Here is a 19,999-nt window from a genome sequence, read left to right on the forward strand (position 1 = left end):
AAAGGACTTTTCAAGCAACTGGTCGGCAGTCTGTGTGTTATGAGTCAGAGAAATTTAACCACAGCCTTGTTGAACCTTGTCAGTGTGTTCTGTAATTTAATTGCTGTGCACATTGTGTTCCTTTTAAACTTAGGTAGACCAAACTGACTTCCTAAATTGCGGTGAACCAGGTCAGCACTAGTATGTCCAATTCATAAAACAACTGATGCGTTTGAATGGGCAGAGATTTTTTCTATTAAAGAGGAGTAATCCTCACTCAAACCATGAATGCTGAAGCCAACAAATTTTACATGTTTCCATTTTTTTCATGCAACCGATGCTGCTTCACAGGCAGAGGTGATGGACACAAGTTGGTTGTAACCTTTTTCTGTTAGAGAACAGTTTAAAGCAATTTCTGTCAGCTTGGCAGTCACAGTTGTAGGTAATTTGCCAATTTAAGAGCAAACAACATTGTTTCTTTCTTTCTGTCTCACACTGACAGTACTTTCCTGTCTCTCTGGTCCCTCGATCTAGGAATGAAGAATCTTAAGTTATAACTGGGACTGGCTGTGTCCTGCCTTTCAGTGGCAGCAAAGTGACTGAGTTTTCCCTGGACAGACCCAGGGTAATTGGAACAGTGGATTGAGGGGCACACACACAGACACACACACACATACAGGTCATTACATTTACCACTAAGCATCTCCATAAGCCCAAGCAGGCATATCTGACATATCCATCTGCTATGGTAGGATCATGCTGGATCTGCCTCTCTCTCTCTCTATCTCTCTCTCTCTCTAAATCGGGGTAAGGGGTGTGCCAGTGGTAATGATGATGGGGACATGACATGTAATCACGGGGTTGGTCACAGCTTGGTAACTAAGCAGGGCTATGATTTTACCCACATTTACATCTCCTCTTGAGCAACATGTCATATTGGCCTGGTTTTGTGCAACAAAATGAAAAAGACAGTTGAAAGTCTTCAAATCCTTTAATCCTGTAAGGATGATTGGTTCTTTATGGATTGTGTCTGTTGTTGCCCACATATTCCCAATCCTCCCTATTTTGTCTGCCTCCCTGTCTTTGTGTTCAGCAGTCAAATCAAAAAGCATCATAATACTTTGTATTTGCATTATTTATGTACTCATAGTACTGTACATACTTAAAATATTGGGTATCCTTTGAAATTCCTCTAAACTAGTGCCAATGTGATGCCTTAATTGCAGTACCATTAATTTTTTGATACTTTACTTTGAGAACAATGATTTAAATTTGGAACTGTTTGTTAAAGAATGCCAGCTTTCAGTAGCCTGCTTGAAATTGTTGATACTCGCTGCTACAGAAAAGTTTTGAGATTTGATACTCAGCCATGATTAGGAGTGGATATTTATAACTGTAATTTGCTATGCAGAGCATATACAGTGTATTGTTTATTTTGTAGCTAACTATCAGTCGTGACTTGTTCTACTGAAGACACAGTTGGCTTGTTTCACTCTCTGTCACATTGCGAACTGCCTCTCTTTGAAACCTTTCACCTCCCTCTCCCTCAGATACACATATGTCCACTTGTTCTCTCCTCTATGGTAGGAAGGTCAAGGCCGTTACCTACTGGAGGGCAAGGTGTATGTTTGTGTGTGTGTATGTGCATCTCGAGTGTGTGCACACATATGCTCTAGGGGGTTTTTTTTGCACCAAGAAACATAGGTCCTGCCTCTCTTCCTCCTCGTGCCTTCTTTCCCTCCCAGGGGAAAAGCCCCCATGCGAAAGGGAAGAAATGGGGTGTAAAGGGCACGGAGTTCCCATTGGATCCACTCGTCTATGCCCCATCTGTGCCCAGTCTTTGCCACATTGCTTTGGACATTGCAAAAGCTCCTGAAAGCAAGCACTTTTACTGTGCCCCTTCTCTTGCTCTCTGCACATTCTGTGGGTTAAGCAAAAATCTGATGTGGCACTGTAATTAAGTTGCCATTAATTGTTTTGCCTGGTCCCCGGTGGCACTCCTCAGACTTTGGGGGAGTAGTGTAAGAGAACAGCAGATTTATAGGGCTGATGGGCTCCACGCCTAACTGAACAATTAAACACAGTGAAAACGATTCTTAATTACTGCCTGTTACCACTAATTTACCCAAAGTCACCTCTGCCAGAAGCTAACTAGCCCTCACTGTCTAGCTGCACTCAAGCAGACAAGCTTCCTCTCTTTGAAAATTTGTCCTTTCTATCAATACATCATGTGCTAACACCTTAAGCTGTTGCCTTTTATTATCATGCACTGTATACATCATTTCCTGTAAACTTGTTTTGGAGACTGAAATGCACACAGCTTGTGTTTAACTCTGTAATATTTTTGTCTTGTATGTTTTGTTTTCCACTTTCAGTCCCGTCGGATTCTAATCGCAGCGTTTTCCGTGAGCGTTGCACAGAGTCTAAATGTGGAATCTCAGGTGGTTTCTCTGCCTCGGTGGTAATTGAATCAAGACTATTTATATGCCCCACATTTTATGACATGTAAATGTTCACTGGCCTGAATGAAATACACTTTCCAGCTTCACTGCTGGCCAAGCCAAATGTAAATACAGAAGATATCGACGGAAAACAGACCATGGAAAACATGTCCTAGAGGGCAGTGGCACAACCCCCAACCCCGCCAACACCCTTCTATGGTACTTCTACGTCTTCGCACTCACACACAGGTTTAGATGGTTTATGAATACTATAACCATACACAGTCTCTCCCTCTCACACACCCACTTATTGGGCTGGGTGGGTCGCTGTCGCTGACAAAGTCTAGCTTCAATGGGCACTTGAGGTGAATTATTGTTTGTGAGTGGAAACTTGGCCAGATAATCTCAGTGCTGCTGGCTCAGGGCTGAGTAAGACCACTGTCTCCTTCCCTGTGCGTGTGCACACACACACACACACACTTTTGTTTTACCATCTCTATTTCCAGTTCACACTTATTTGCTGACTCTTTGCCTTTTTACAATAACTCCTTGTCTGTCTTCCTTTTCTACAACCCCTGTTTCTCCTCTCCCTGTTTTTCCCCACTACTCTTTTTCCCAACAACTCTGGCCTTTCTCCTGTAGGCCATTCACCTCTCTGCGGCTGCCCTCGCCAGTGCCTGCAGTAAATTCCAGGGGTAGCTGGAAACACAAACATGTGCAAGCCTAGGGCGAGCAGCTCAGTCATGATACACCCCTCCTTACCACCTCCACCACCTCTCTCTCTCTCTCTCTCTCTCTCTCTCAGCTTTCTCCTTCACACAAGGGGGTCTTTGTGTGACTGCTTCACAAGGTCTCTCTTCAGATCTTCTCTTGTGAGACACATACCTGCATCATAGGTGTAATTCATGTGTCTGTGTCTCCGGTTGTTTTGCCACTCAGCAGAGTGTGAATGTTAATCATATAATTGAGGACTCCTCCGGCAGACATAAATCGATGTTTGGACTCTTGTGGATTTCAGGAAAAATGTGATTACAGTAATTGTGGCAGACTAATGACGTGTTAGATAGGGAAGGTTTGTTATTACAATGTGTGAGAGCCATCCCTAATATAAACTTTGTCTGATTGATATAGCTACTGTCCAGCATGAATAATAGATCCAAACAGCTTAATGTTAATACAGTCTTGTCACACTAAGGCCAGCAAGATGACATATTCTCTAAACTGAAGAACAGAAGCAAATGCCATATTCGGGATTTGGTAACAAATGGACCTTTGATTAATTTGCAGTTGGAAAATTCTCACACATCATAAGCACAAACCTGATCAGCACTCTTTCTCTAAAGTATGCGACACAATTTTTCCTCTTCCTCTTCAAAGGAGGAAGCCCACCCCTCCCTCCATGTCTAACTCTTTGCCAATGTGCTGAGCCAGTGGAAAATCCGACGTCCGTTCAAGAAACAAAGTGGTGTAGAAAGATCGGTTGACCAAAGGAAGCAATATTCATACAGCATGTCCTCACTGATAGGGACCTGCTTGTGTAAGTCAACTAATGAGACATCTTCATGTTTGCATTTTCCACTTGCCTTAGCTAAAGAGGCACATGATCTCCAAGTACACCATAGGCATTTCCATCGCAGTCACATGTTTATTTCAAATTTGTTTAGGAAATAACTGATAATCTCTCTGTGGCTTGTGATTTGTTTTTTCCATCCCCTTGGGTTTTTCTGTTGTGCATTGTTTCTTGTGTAAATGGCTTAATCAGTTCACAGCAGCGTGCTATCTAAAAATGTGATAAGATGCAGAGTCTGCATCTAAGTTCCTCCTATGTTAGAATAGCAGACACATTCACACAGTGCCGGTTGCTAGACGCTCTTCGACTGAACCTGCAATTATTTGTCAAGCTATCTTGTCTCATGGTGTGTAGAGCTCTACCCCAGTAATTAAAGTCCTATGTTAGGATGAACACAGCATGAACACACAGCTTTCTTGTTTATTCTCAAAAGTGACAACACTTTGCTGAACTTTTTTACTCTCTTTTGTTCCTCTCTCTTTCAGCTTAAATTAATAAAATGGCTCTGATTTGAGTGTTTGTTTTTTTTAAATGCAAAAGTTACCCTGAAGAGAACATCCCCTTTTAGGAGAGTTTTGGCACGCCTCAGCACTAATGCTTACTCAGACAGCAAGAACAACACATTAGCATGCACAAGGGCTAATGACACTTGACATTTACTGTAGTTCACAAGATGCTCCAGAGCATATGGCAAATTTCCACTGAGAAACTGAGTCAACAGCAAGACAACAGCTGTGGGGAAAATGATTGGTCTCCCCAATTTAAAAACTCAACAAAACTACTGACATGGCGCTCTGAATGATCAAGTTTATGCAAAGATATAATATCATTTAGCTTCTTTTCATTAAGGAACAGGATTCACTGAAATAAATTCTTCTGAATTAGTTCATTTTTCTGAGATTACTGCTCCACACTCTGTTACTGATACATGTGGTTTTCACTGTCTCCCGTAACAAGTCAAAAGACCAGACAGCTCCCAGATTGCTGTGTGGATACAGCTAAAAGGCCCATCATGTGGGGGTTTACCATCTTGCAAACTTCTGCGGTACCAAAGTGTTTAAACGGATTGAAGCAGAGATTAAGTGGTTTCAACTGAGAAAACAATCAGTGATGACAGAAGGTGAAATTCAAATTTATTGTCTGTCATATTTAAATAAAGAATAGACAACATCAACTGACTAAGAGGAAAATGTCATGGAAAGTTGGTGGATCCTGCATGAAGAATTCTGTTCTTACTTGATATACACATACCGCCCATTTTGAGCATCAAAATCATTCTTCAGAAACCAGTGGGTGACGTCACGGTGGCTATGTCCATATTTTTTACAGTCTATGAGTTCAACATTTGGGAAATACGCTTAGTAGCTTTTCTGGTGGAGAGTTAGAAGATTGAGTATGAAACTGACAATTTGTCATTTTATGAGGGGTTATGTGACTATTTCTTGCCTTGGAGCAATTGCAAGGAAGTTACTGCTCCAAGCCAAGAAATATTTCGGTGCATAATCCCCTGTAAACAGCAAATTGTCACTATTACACTTCAGTTTTTGTACAAAGAATTAAACAAATGAGATAATACTGTATGTGTCAATTGGTGATTATGACAGAGCCAGGCTTGCTGTTTCCCTCTGTTCCCAGTCTTTAAGCTAAGATAGGCTAACAGGCTGCTGGCTATAGCTTAATATTTACCATACAGACATGAGAGTGGTATCAATCTTCTCATCTCACTCTGTTAGAAAAGGTTATTTCCCAAAATGTCAAACTACTCATTAATAGTATGACTACTGCGGTACATTTGTAAATCTGCAACTTTCCTGCTGTACGAGCCATCTAATCTACTGTCCTGCTTGGGTAAATAATATTGATCTAGGTTCTGTAAATCCATGACCTTGTAAATAGTTTCTGAGAGGACATTTTGAGTGTATATTAGCATTTCTACCTTCAGATTCAGATCCAGTGTGTCCCCTGGCTTCTGCAGTATTTGAACAAGTAAGAGATAAAGGGGGAGGAAGATACACAGACTTATGGACAGACAAAGATAAACAGAGTGAGACAGAAATGGGCGGCATCAGTGTCATGTTAGGGAGACATCTGCTCAGGGTTGGCCAAACACAAAGCACTGCAGGCTGCCAATCAGGAAACCACCAAAACCACTGACAGTCAACTGGAAAAATGGCACAAATAAAAATAGGTCTTGTCTCTACTTTGGCACTACAGGGTTTGAAAGCCTGCAGAGCAACACTTGTTTTCAAGTGCCAGCTCAGCTGAGGCCTATGTTAGTGTTGGATCCACAAGAAAAAACATCAGCGTCGAAGCATCACTGTGCAGGAGCTCCAGTTTTAAGCTTGAGAGGAGAAGATTGATTGACAGCTGTAAATGTGTGAAGGGTGGGGGGGGGGGGACATATGTGACACTCAGACCCAACTGACTGCATCATCTCAGCGATGGCTGCTTCATCTCAGCGATGGCTGCGATGCAAACATGCCCATGTTCCCTTTCAAAATATGGACTTTGCAAAGGACAGTTCAACCACAACTGAATGCTACATAATCCAGGGTTAAACATTGAATGTATTACACTGTCTGTGTAAATGTTTATAGTACAGTATGCACTAATCTTATGAGTCAAAGAAATACATAATTCGATCTATCTATGCATCTATCTATGCATTTGACAGATGATTCCTTTCTCTGCTTTTGACTGAACCAGCTCAGTCAAATCATACAGACAGAAGACACAATGATTGCACAAGTCAACTTATATAAATCAATTTTTTTCCCCTCATGCTTCTTCTCTTCCTCTTTCTTTCCAAATCTCTTGCTCCACTTGACGTAGCTCTGACTCAGAAATTCTGAAATGACATTTTGCAACTTTTAAATTCCACACAGGCATAAACATGTTGAACTTTCCCCCTGTTTACCAATCCAAAGTGGTAAATGCTTCTGTGCACTCAGGGCTGTTGTGTTAATGATAAATCCCATTATGTCAAGACAGCAAGTATATTACACTGAGGTTTGACCTCAACTGGGGTTGTTTTCTGTGTATCATCTACCATCACTTGTGTGTTTTTCAACCCATGCTCAATCACGTAGTTACATCTTAGCCTACTTGGTTTGTGCAGGGTAAAAATACATGATGATTTATTCACCTTGACTGGAAATGCATTAACTGCCATCATGCATATATGACACATTCTGTATCATGCACTTTATATTTATAAGTCAGCACCTTGTTCAGTTCTCAGGTCTGTTCAAACCACCAGCTGAGACATAATGTGCAAAATGTGACCATAGGGGTGCAGCATGATTCTGAAGCATATTCTGTGTTTTCTCTTTCCAGTATCAGTGTGTTGTTTCAAGTGTCTGTTGTATAAACATAAGTCCAAGAGAAGAAGGAAAGGAGGGAAGGACCACTGCTTACATTTGTAAAGGAATTTAATTGATTGGATGTCACTGACAGTTGGCCCTAGTAATAGAGACGCTGATTGTCCAGAGTCAGACTCCTTCTCATCGGGACTAAAGAATTGCAAAGAATACAGGCATTGAATCCGGAGAAGAGAAAAAAAAGCGCTACGTCATGGAAAGAATGACGTCAGGTTTGATTAGGCGCCGAGGGAAGAGCCTTGTGTAGCCTAGGTGGAGTTAAGACAGCCGAAACGATGCGGCAGTGAGGTTTCGTTAGGTACTTTTTGCATGCTGCATCATATGATGGGGGGCGGGGGGGGGGTGAATAATCCTGTTATTATAAAGCGACACGGGAGCAAAGAGGGAGTACGAGGGGATCATGACGTAACCGTTTCCATAGGCGACTGATATGCTGGCTAAGCCAATGAGAATCCACACCAGCGGTCCATACCCATCCTCCTTTTGACGTGCATCACATGTCCCCGGCGGTGTTGTGACAGAAAGGAACCGAGAGAAGCGAAATGGTTCATGTCCTCACACTTCCGCTTTCGGCCAAGTCTATCTAAAAGAAACTAGACCCTTTTATTTATTTATTTATTTATTCATTCATTTCGACTGGATGCGTCCCACTCAGTGTCGTGTATCTTTTCACAAAGAATTGAACACGACAAGTTTAAGAAAACTAGTTGTAGCGTTATGAGACATTTCATTGTACAACTAAAATAAATAGCAGGTGTTCTTGGTGTGCACCTGTACTACACAAAAGTAGTCTTTCATTAATGAGCAAAGAGTCCATCTGTGTTCATTAAAGAAATTAATAACTAGATGTTTTCGTTGCCAGTTCAGTGTTAATGCAGCACTTTAATCAGCTGTACGTATGAGTCATAAAGATTTCCAATCTAGTGGTCATGGATTTTCCGTGGTCTTGGATGGGAGGGGAATTATCTTGACCATTCGGCTGGAGACTGCTTGTGGTTGTGACAGCGCAGTGGGCGGGATTTTACCTCAGATCAGGGGAGAGAGTCTAGTCTTTGGTGAGACTGAGGGGGAGTTAAAGTGAGAAAGGGACCCAGTGTGCTCTTCGGAGAACGGAGTAAGTATTTTTGGTTGCATTTTCTGTGCCAGCGCGATAAAAACGCCCGAAGTTAAGGGCTGCTTTAAATTATTTTTTAGACGTTGCATTAAAAAGAAAACCTTGACCGGTGAAGTCTTCCTTTTTTTGTATGTGTGTGCAATGAACAACGAGGGCCAGCCACTGGTGGGTAGCTGCCTTGGGTAGTTAGCTTTATACCCAGCTAACATCGTTAGCTTACGTTATATCTGGGATAGATAACTGACATTGGGCGTCTCGTTTTCCAACCCAGGTAGCTAATCTACCGGGATGCTGCAAGATTTTCTCTGCATGTGGTTAAGTTCGTTTACTTTGACATCTCTATTTCCTGTGGTTAAGTTTTTTTGACTTGTCAATCTGTTAGAAGCAGCTTTTGTGTCTTTCACTTCTTTACAATCAGCAAGCATGAGCTAACGCCTTGGAGCTAGTTGGCTAACATTGTACGCTAGCCTGCAACGTTGTTTTTTTGTTTTTTTAAACGTTGGACCTCTCACGCTACAGTTCGTCTCGTGGGCAGCAGTTGAGGTTCGAGGCATTGAGGCTCATTAATTTACACGCTGCCTCTGAAATAACGTCGGTAACGTTACGAGAAAGTTAACAGTTACCGGTATTTCATTCTAACTTTCAAATCCTTGTCATTTTAACTGTTTAATGTTATTTAGACGCACTTATAAGCGGAGGGATAGTGCCGGTGTTACACCGTATTTGGTGACCCATCAGATTCTGTGACCTGCCTTGATATTCTTACTCCAACGTTAACCATCTCACTCCTCATGCCTGAACCTAACCAGCACTGCAGGTCATAGAATAAGGTAAGCTACCGGGCTAATATTGTAACCCGGCCTGGCACGGTGTTTCTCCGAGTGTAGGATAACTTTGGGATCTCGGAGCGGGCACCCGCTGTTACTGTCAGATTCAGGAGTTGACGCTATGTGTAATATAATGCGACTTTGGTTATCAGTAACAGCGTTTATCAACCAGCAACAGCGTTTATCAACCAGCAACGCCTCACCAGGCTGTCAAAATTGGATACCCATCGGGGCGATATCATTTTTACCCTTCTGTTTTCTCGTCGACTCGTGTTCTTCACCTCAACCCCAGTAACCCCAACCATTACCATGAGGGGAAACACTATTCTGCACCGTGCCTCCTTTTTTAAGTCAAGTTAACTTGCAAGCTTAAATGTCATCACTACAAGCTATTTAGATGATTTTATGATCTGCAGCTGAAAAATCCAAAGCGGTAAAGCTAAATCTTGAATGTGGCATATCGCTTTAAATGACCATGCCGGCTACCTTTTATAATGTTAATGTGCCTCGTATCTCTTGATTACACATGTTAACATTAGATTCATGACCTTGATGGATAATAATAGTAATATACTTTCGCACGCCTTAACTTCACCTGCAAGTTTCCAGGTCGATGTGGATTGCAGCCACCGAGCACCTTTTGGTGTCTAGTTGAAGGGATCACTCTTTATCCAATTAAAAAGCACCCAGCTTGCTGCAGTGCCGGTAGTGTCTTCCTGTGTAATTACCTGTAATCTTGCAGTGATTTGCACATTGTAGTGTTACTTTAACCAAACGCATTTTCACTTTGATTTTGGCTTTTGCTTAAAGCAAATGAGTTGATTCTCTGATGTAAGGTGTGACAGTCACTGTAGTAATGTATAGTTATCTGTAGATATTACATAATATAATGACAGCTAAGCAATTCCATGGCCAAGCATTATAGTCAAGAGGACCATATTGCAGGGTAAATGTCAGATGTGACAGTTGTTGGAATTAATTTTCAGTTTTGAATAGTAATGTGTGTCTGGATTTTCTAGATTTTACTAAATTGAAAAAGATACATTTGAGGTTTTGCAATAATGAATGATATTTAATTATATCTGTCAAGCTCAGCATCTAGATATTCAGAGTTTGTTTAATGATTCACTTAAACGATCAGTAACACAATCTGTTGCTGTGTCTGAGGCCTTTGAACTCAGACTGTTGCTGTCACTCAAGAATGACAAAAATATCCTTTCTTATTGCTTGCTATACCATTGCTTTTTCATATCGGCCTACTACTTACAGTAATGCCAGCCCTGACTTAGAAAGGATATGAGTCAGTAGACGTTACTTGTTTTGAAAATTGTTTTGGAAAATGGTTATATCTCAGAGACGAGATCATCTGACCTCCTTGGCTGTGTGGTTAAGTTGGATAGTATTTTCCCTGCTTACATTCGCAGACCAACAACCTCTCAGGTCTGCAACTAAAGGTCCTCCTGTCGGCGGTGCATATGAAGTTAATTAGCCATGCTGGAGATTATGTGATTTCTACTTCTATCTCTATCTTACATCACAGCTTGCTGTTAAAATAAGTTCTGTTTGCTTCTCATGGCATGGGATTTTTTAGTTGTCACAGAGATCAAGGTACTGTGAAGTAATGCAGTATACTGAGTACACTTTCTCCCAGGCAGTTATCGCCTGTCAAGTCTGCCCCTAACCCATCGTGGATGAGTCCCCTGTACAGCTGCTTCATATGTCCACTCAATTTATTGTCATGCTTTAGTTTTGAGTCAATTACAAGCACATTTAGGACTGTGACAGTATGGGTTTTTTCGTACCCCGGTGAAAAAGCAGCGTATTCCCACGGTTTGGCGGTTTACTGCCAATGTGGGGAAAAAAAAAACAAAAAAAAACTGATCACATATTATTAAAGAAATAATAATTAGTCTTTTTTTAATTGGACTTTACAGTCCAAAAATAATTTCTTTGTTAATATAAATACATAAGCCACCACCTCGGGTCACAATAAAGCAATCCTGTTTGACTGGAGAGTGGTTAGCCCGGCTAGCTGGATAGCGGAGTCAGAGATACTCTCGTCCAGCCACGTCTTGGCGAAGATGAAGGCACAACTGTTTGTCATTTCTCTCCAGGAGGTCAGCAGCAGTCTTAGGTAGTCTAGTTTATTGTGGTGGTTGGCAAGGAAGATTGACGGGAGAGCTGGTCATCTGGGGTTAGCCTTTAGCCTAGCTTGGATGCAAGCTTGCTTGCCGCGCTTCTGCTTTCTCGGGCACCACTTTCGGCGTCCCCATTCGACGCCGTTCGGCCATTCTCATGGGGCAGTGCCGAGGTCTTGCGGTCCAGTGTCCGGAGTAAGCCAACGCAATGCATATTCTCCAACGTATCTCTATCCGGTTTTATTTCGCATTTTAAAAAAAGAAATTGCGGTGATGACTGTAATGAGCTCAGTCCCGCAGAAGGCATCACATGACTGCCATATTGCGGTAATGTACAGTCTTAAAAAATTTACATAAATGTTGTTAATAACTACAATTTTCAACGCTCGTCCTTAGTTCAGTCTGTATTCAGTCGAAATGTCCAAAGCTTTATTATGGAGAGCTAGCCACTGTGGGTTATAATCTAAGGTGACATTGAGCCCCATGTAAACTGACATGGAAAGCTAAATATAGACTGGTTTTGAACTATCAAGTACAACGTATTTATGGTACTATTTACTTATGATGGGGGTTTTGCTTATCTTTCTTTCTCTGTGTGTATTGTAAGGCCAAGGTTATTCCAACCAGAGGTTTTCGGTTACATGGAGATTATTACTACGCATTCATTCAAATCTGGCCTCTCAGAGCAAAAGGGACAACTAACCACACATGTGTGACTAGTTAATTTGCTGGTGTTACCATTGTAGGTGCTGGGAGATCAATGGGGCAATCAATATGAAATATTGGCTCAGCTACTTGGATAAACTCTGATTCTGTCCACTAAAACAATTCAAGGCACATATCGGACAATATCATGAATTAGTCATCAAAACAGCTAGAAGTTCTAACTATTCTACAGTCAGTCTACCAGGCATCTATGATGGCTTTGAAATGCCACTGAAAATAGTGTAAATATATGTATTTTTAAGTAGGATAGACGATTTAGCTTTCTCATTAGATTTTGCTCAGTAGTTTAGCTTATTAGACTAAACTATTTAGATTATTAGACTTCATAGTATCATCATTGATTATATAAAACGTAACCAATACTGCTCAATTCCAAATGTGTTTAACTGTAAAGAATGTCTTGTCACAGATGGTGTACGGTGCTCCATCTTTTGCTGGTCTAATCTTTTACACAGATCCCTACTGTCATTTTAGCTATTTTCTGAAAAATCCAAAACCTTGCCAGTGGACAAACGCCAATGGCCCACTCATGGCTTTACATACTGGTATCAGGGTAACAAATAAGTGAGAAATTATTACCCATGCAGGTCTTCTTGAAAAAGTAACTGTCCAAAATTTTATCTTACAATTTTATTGTAATAATCATAATATTTAGCTGTCAGGTTTCTTGTCTCTTGAACATATTTCTCACCTTCTATAGACTAATCCACCAGCAGCTTTGTGTTTTGCTATCTGGTGATGCCTTCATTAGAGTGGTGGTATAGTTACACTGAATGCAGTTTCAGTAGCAAGGAAAGTGCGAATTGTTTGATAAAACCCCTCTGAGGGATGAAGGCAGCCAATGTGATTATTAATGTCATTTAGTCTTAAATACTAATTTGAGATTTGTTGTGATATAGGCTTTGGGAGATAAAATGATGTCAACCTTGCCAATTTTGGCAGGCTTCCACAGGATGGATGTGAAAGTGCTGTGCAGCAAACTAGTCTGAGTCAGTATTACCTTTCAGACTTAATTTACTTCCGCCTGCTTCGCTGTATTAGTCTATAATGACATTGTGTACATATGTTTGGCTAGTACAAATTGCATCCACACCATAGGTCTTGGTAAAATGAGTTTAATGCTGAACAGTCGTGCGTCTGAAATTGGAGTGGTTGGGACAGCAAGGTCAGACTGTGGTAGTAAATGGCAGGGCGGCAGGACCTCAGGCCACTGAGCTGCTATGTAGAATCACATATAACAAAGAACACAGAGAGCTTCTCATCTTCAAAGTGGCTTGATGAAAGATGCTTCATTTTGGAATATTTTCCATCCTATGGACATCAAGGACTCTGCAATGGCTAAATAAAACCATCCCTCCTTGTATATCTAAAGGACAATTATAGTATTTTCACAGTTACTACTTAGACCTGTCCTTATGTTGTTTAGACACTGTGGGGTTTTAATGGTACCGTTAGACTCTCATGAAAAAAATCCCTCTCATAGTTGAAAGATGACTATACAGTTATTTATATTGATAGTACAAAGGATTGGCACATTTAACTGTGTATTAATAACTGCCGTATTTGGTAGTTAAAATGTGTTGTTGTACATTCAGTCCAGTAAATAACAAATCTTTATTTTAATGATGTGAAAAAGTGTCAGTCAGATTTAATTATAACTTAGCAACAGGATAGTCTTTCAGGACTCAGCAATACGAGAAAATGAGAAGTAAACGATTGCACTGCATGACCTCTCGCTATTTACACAGACATCTGCTCACTGATTAGAAGATGTATTGATGTGAAGTAACACTGGAATAGTATAACCTTTGGGTTACTTATTACACGGTGTGTTGATGAGGTTTTTAAAACACAAAAGTAATTGATGCATTATGGATTCTCCCCTCGCTTTGACTTTGCTCATATAAAAAGTCCAACTGTTACATTAGCTGGATTTTGTTGATTTATATTGGAAAATTTCATATTCAGCAAAAAAGAATTGAATGAGACCTTGACTTGATTTTTGTTAATTTTTTTGACAGGCATTTACCATGCACATGTTTTGAAAATGCAATTATAAGCCCTCTTCTCCTTCAGGTGATTAGATGCCCCCAGATTGCACATCTTAGGGTATTTTTGGTCGATCAAAAGCTAGAAAGGTTATCTCCTCTGTGTTTACGTAAGGAGCCCAAAATCTGCCCCACTTTCTGCCTCTGCTCCACCAGTGTGCATGGATTTTCTGTGTTTCCCATTCTTTGTCTCTATATTTGAAAAACTAACATTTTGGGATGCTACTGTACTAATTTCTAATGAATACGTCATTGTACACAAAGGTACAACAACAAAAGTACAATATTTTATTTAGTAGCATGAAACAACTGCAGTGTTGCTTGTCAGAAAACGTAAAAAATTCATTTTAGTCTGCAGAATGTTTATTTTAAAAAATAATGCATCCAAACTAAATTAAATAAAGCAGTTTTTATCTTATCCATTAAAAAAGCAAACAGTTATGATATCCACAGTCACTACCTGTTTACTGTTGTACACAGTCTCATCCCTATTTGATTACCACACCTTAAATGCTGGTCAAAAAGATTATGGTTTATTTCTGTTATATGTCCCTCAATAAATGAAATAAGATGAATTGCAGACCAAAAGTGTGTGTTGACAGTGACACCTATGACTGTGTGTTCTTATGATTTGGCAGCCTGAAAGTGTTGGAGAGCCGTGTAAAGGTTCCAGTCTATGGGCTGAAGTAGCACTATCAGCTGCGAGCCATGCAGTACAAGGAGAGCTGGGTGTCTCTGCTTTGTACCCTCCACATGTACATGGCCTGACCCAGTTCAGCAACGGCTAGCAGTGGGGGGAGGGGGCAGTCTGGGGGAAGCTAAAAATACCACCCCTCGCATTAGGCAGCTCCATTGCAGAGGGATCCCTAGAATTGCTACCTTGCATCGAGTTGTTGGCACATAGAGATGTACAAACTGCCAGAGGGTTTCCTTAGTGTCAAGACAAAGACATGAGTATATCACTAAGATGCCCACCACTGTCCTCGCTACTTGTTTCCACTTGCCACAGCCTTCTGGGTGGAGGATTTAGTGCACATCTAATGTGTGATAGCAGCCTTAAATAGCTTCGAGTAAGGGAGAGACTTGTGACTTACAAGTCTCCGGTCCATGGGTGGAACCACCATAGACTCATGTTCCTGCTGAGCTACATATTAGCTGCTGTTGTGTGCAAAGGGTTAACCTTAGCCTCTGTCATTCAACCATACCATGCCAGCTGTTGGGTTGGAGATCCAATCACAATGATTTTCCACTGTTGTGACATGTGACCTGCTCCGCAACCCGAAACTGTCGCAGCATAGCAAATGTTGGCACTTCCTTTATCTTGGCGTTGTTGCTGCTCGTGGGGTTAGGGGGTGTGAATGTTAGAGAGGGCTCATAGAGTAAGACATGAAGTCAGGGAAATGGAGAAGGCAGAGAATTGCGTTCATTACTGCATATGTGTTCTGCTCATGTGATGCCTAAGGCAAAATAAATATTCCTGCCAGTTTAAGATGGGCCATTTAGAAGCCATTTACACATTTACAAAGCTAGATGTTATTGTAAGAATGAGTCCTGAAAATAACTCCTGACTCCTGAAATTCATATTTCCATTTACTGCCATTTGTCAAAAAACTGTTAGTGACATGCACAAGGAATGCAAAAACATAACTCTCCCAACTTATGCCACCAAAAAATGTAGTGAATTGGCAATAGGCGAATCTGTTGTCACTATTTGAGTAAATATTCTCTTTAATTGTTTTTGTTTATTTCTCTATAGTTTTATTTTAATTCTGTGGCAAATAGTTAACCTCTCAGACATCTATCAACCTCTATCAAACATCTCAAAAATCTGTATGTGTAATAAAATCCCATCCGTTTGATTTAAAAGCTCTGAAAGGTTAAGAATTATTGCAATTTATATTAAATTGATATAAATCATAAACATGATGTTGTTGGTTTTGGTGTATTATTTTCCTGATAGTCCGTTGCTATTGAATTCTTCCACCAGAGGAAAGTCACAACTTGCCAGTTAGTGCAAAACACTTTCTTACTTTGCTCAGTCCTAAAGTAAGTCAGAAATTATAACACCCTATGACTCCCTGTTCAAAGATATCAGAGATTTGTCAGTCCCTGGTTTTTCCCGAGATGATGCACAACAGAACAGACTAGGATTCTGATTCAACTGCAGTTAAACATCTTGTTCATCTAGACCAAAGGGCAAGTTCACCAATATGTCAAAATGTATTTGTTACTTGGATGCACTGCGAGAGGTGTAACTTGCCTAGCAGTTCATGGGGTCTAACTTAGCCTACAAAGAGATGAACCTCAAACAGATTTTTATTAAAAGTTGGCTTGGCATTTCTACTCAAGAAAATGCTGAAATCAGGACAGCATTGTGCTTAATAATTGGTGACAGGATGTTAATAGACAAGGCAGTATTGCACATGTGATGAAAACTCGATCGAATGATGAAATGCATTGAAGATATCTCGGTAAACCTGCAGTTAGTACAAGAGGTGCAAGAGTATTTCCTCGTCAAAATAGGGATTTCTGCAATCTCTCCCACCTCAGTAATACACCCGGCCCTGCAATTATGCTGTGTAATAAATAATAAATTCTGTCCCGTTTTCCATGGCAGATGGCTCCAAAAAGAATCTCAACATGTGACAGAATAGTTTCCAAGAATCTCAATGGAATAAGCTGCAAGCATTCATTTGTGCAGTGAGCAATAATAAAGGCTACATTTTCTATCATTCTGCATCTGTGTCCCAGTTTAAAGTTCTGACATATTTTGGGTTTGGGATGTTAGTTTAGAGTTGCATGTTTGAAGTCTTGCTTGCTGTAAAGGAAGATGAATAGTGTTCTCTCAGCCATGTTGATCTTTATGTTATCTCCAGAAATGCATAAAGTGAGCAAAATTTGCTCCAGCTGGAACAACGTCCCTGTCTGTCTGCATTGGTGTATTTTTATAGATCTGATAGCCAGGTTGTGTTTTTTTCCTATAGTGCAGTGTGGATTATAGTGTGACATGGCTTTACAACTGAAAGCACAATATATGTTTACTGTTTAACAAAACTATTTCAGACTTGAAATCAAGCCCATCTCGTTGAATCTTTCCCATTTATCCTGTTCTGTCCCCTGTGACTCCAAGAAATTAATCAGATCAAGTCCTCCTTAAAACATGTTGGCACATGCTGTGCTTCAAGCCCCTGTAATTGTATTGTGTTGTTGTATGCTTGTTGTCTTGTGCCTCTGTTTCTATCTGAGACAAATTCCTATCAACTTGGTCGACATGAATGAATCAGCCTCATTGTGTTAGACTGATTAAAGCTGAATGGACAGCAGCCTCTCATTAGAATGGACTCTCCCATGTAGAGCACCATGGAGCTCCCTGATGCCACAGATAGTCTTAATTAGATTTAACAGAAGGCTTTTCCTGAGGTAATCAGTCAGTTGGTCCCAGCTCACTACGTTACCCCACCAGTGCAACTGCTGAGAAGCTGTTGGCTTTTTTTTCTAATCCTCATTCTGATTATTTAAGTGACAGACCTACGTTGTTTGACATGACAGGATACTGTGATACGGTTATAAATTGAGATTTCTAGATGAAAGGATTTGACTGTAAAGCTGTACGTAAGCACCTGGTCCCAGGGTCCGACATAACCGATGGCCAGGGGCCAGTAAAAGTTTACGCAAGGCAAGTTGATTGGCCAGTTGACTGACCAATCAGAGTTATGGCAGACAAATAAATTGGGGTCACAGGCCAGGCGGCTAATGAATAATTTGGAATCACAAGATAGGACCGGATTTACGTCACTGTGTGGTGCAGCATCGCTGCCAAATGATGAACGCCACTGCTGAAATTTCACATTGTACATAATAGTTAGGGCTGTAGTCAACCAAAGAAAATCTTTTCTCGACTAAAATCGTGCATAATCTTCAACTAATCGATTAGTTGCGCACACGGGGGGGAGGGGGGGCTAATCCATTGTTGCTAACTCTAGAGCTAACCCCCTTCACTTTTCCAGCATTTGGGGAAACAACAGACGTGACTTTTTAGCATTTATTAACTGACACACTGTAGTCTGTACTGTACATTTACTGCCAGACTGACAACTTACAACTAGTCTTTTCCTCTGCCCCACTCGCATCCACCGTCACTTATCTGCCCCTTGCTCTTTCCCATTTGCTACGCAAACATACTCCTTAACAGAGCCACGCTACCAGTGGTTTCCCAGGCAATGACAGAGGTTGACTCACATACTGGAACAGCGCTGCTCAGAGACTCCCAAATGCTATCGATTTCCGAATTAATGGATATTCATTCAGATATCAAATATTCAAAAATATATTTTTTGGCCCGGCAGAGGTTCTCATTGTGTCATTATGGAGAAACACAGATTCAGTAAACGTTCAGTACGTTCAGTAAACGTTCAGTAAATGTTCAGCGCAGTTAGACCCAGCAGTCTCCATCAGGTTGGGGAGTTCAAAGTTGTGAAAACAACGGGGGTGTTTTGAATACACCCCTGTTTTCACAAGTAATTTGTTAGTCTGTCCCTCCCACCGCAGGAAATAATGGATTACTCCTGGAAAACTATTGATGTAGCACTTTTCTCTTTATGAAAATAACACGGAGATTATTCGACCAATGACAATTTAGTCGGACGATAGCATATCGACCAACTAATCGACCAGTCAACCAGCAGACTACAGCCCTAATAATAGTCACAACAAACTCTCCACTTTCTCCAGTTCAAGCAGCTGACTGAAGCTAGTGGGGAGAGAATGAGATGTTTGCGTCCCCGTCTCTCTCCTCTGCTCTCTGTATGGCGTTTAATTAGTCTCAAAATATAATATAATCAAATCAGAAAAGAAAAAGAAATGGCAGGAAGAATGGGATAGAGGAAATAAGGGCAGACACTACTACAACATTCACAGAAAAGTAGGAGAAATGAGAGGAAGCAATAGAAATAGAAATAGGAGGAGGACATTATATCAAGGATGAGGTTTGAACACACCGGTCTGAACAATGCGTTAAACATAATGAATAAGCATGCTACGGGTAGATGTGAACATTGTGGACTACAGGAAATGGTGGAGCATGTATTTTTATAGGCTACTGTCCTAGATATCAACGAGAGACAGACACTTAAAGATACACTCCATAAGGAATCACTAGGTATTAGAGAAATGTTATAGAGGAGTTCAGGTGATTTGGGATACAGGGCTATTTCCAGATTTTTAGAAAACAGAGAGAAACAGAATTAATAGCAGAATTGAATGTAATAGTATAATAACCGCTCTGATCCGCCTTCCAATACAGAAAGTGGCAGAAATTTACCTAAAACCTGTCTGCAAACAGCCGTTTAACAACTAAAGACATCAGCCACTGTCTATTCAGTCCCTGCCTTTTAAAGTCTCAAAAGTCAACTTGATGAGCGAGCGAGTGTTGTGCAGTTGGGAGCGTGTAGGGAGCATCGAGCTTGCACTTGTCAGCCCGTTGCTTGTGGGACGTCTGTGTATGCGGAGCCAAAAGGCTCCCTTGTGAGGATACTTTTCGGCTTGTGGATACTGTTCTGTGCACTCGTATCATATGCATGCGCCTGGTTTTTATGTGCGTGGGTTTTGAGACTAATTAAACGCCATATCTCTGTCAGTCCCTGCATGCACGAGGGCGGGGCTGAGGTCCACACACACACACACACACACACACACACACACACACACACACACACACACACACACACACAGAGTGGACAGCAGAGCTTTGGGTTACATTTTACTCAAGTCGACTCTG

General features: G+C 40.9%; 1 protein-coding gene across 3 annotated transcripts in view; it reads left to right on the forward strand.

Moving 5' to 3' along the window:
* Positions 1 to 8,377: 8,377 nt before the first annotated feature.
* The window catches only part of atp2b1a (ATPase plasma membrane Ca2+ transporting 1a), a 42,392-nt gene continuing 30,770 nt past the window's right edge, over positions 8,378 to 19,999 (forward strand). For 2 of the 3 annotated variants that reach the window (XM_044342715.1, XM_044342717.1), the window contains exon 1: positions 8,378 to 8,484. The gene's annotated coding sequence lies outside the window, so the exon portion shown is untranslated. Of the gene's footprint in view, positions 8,485 to 9,295; positions 9,315 to 19,999 lie in introns of those variants that run through there. The other variant, XM_044342716.1, reaches the window with a different exon arrangement.

The sequence above is a fragment of the Thunnus albacares genome, chromosome 23, assembly GCF_914725855.1.
Source record: "Thunnus albacares chromosome 23, fThuAlb1.1, whole genome shotgun sequence".
Lineage (NCBI taxonomy): Eukaryota > Metazoa > Chordata > Actinopteri > Scombriformes > Scombridae > Thunnus > Thunnus albacares.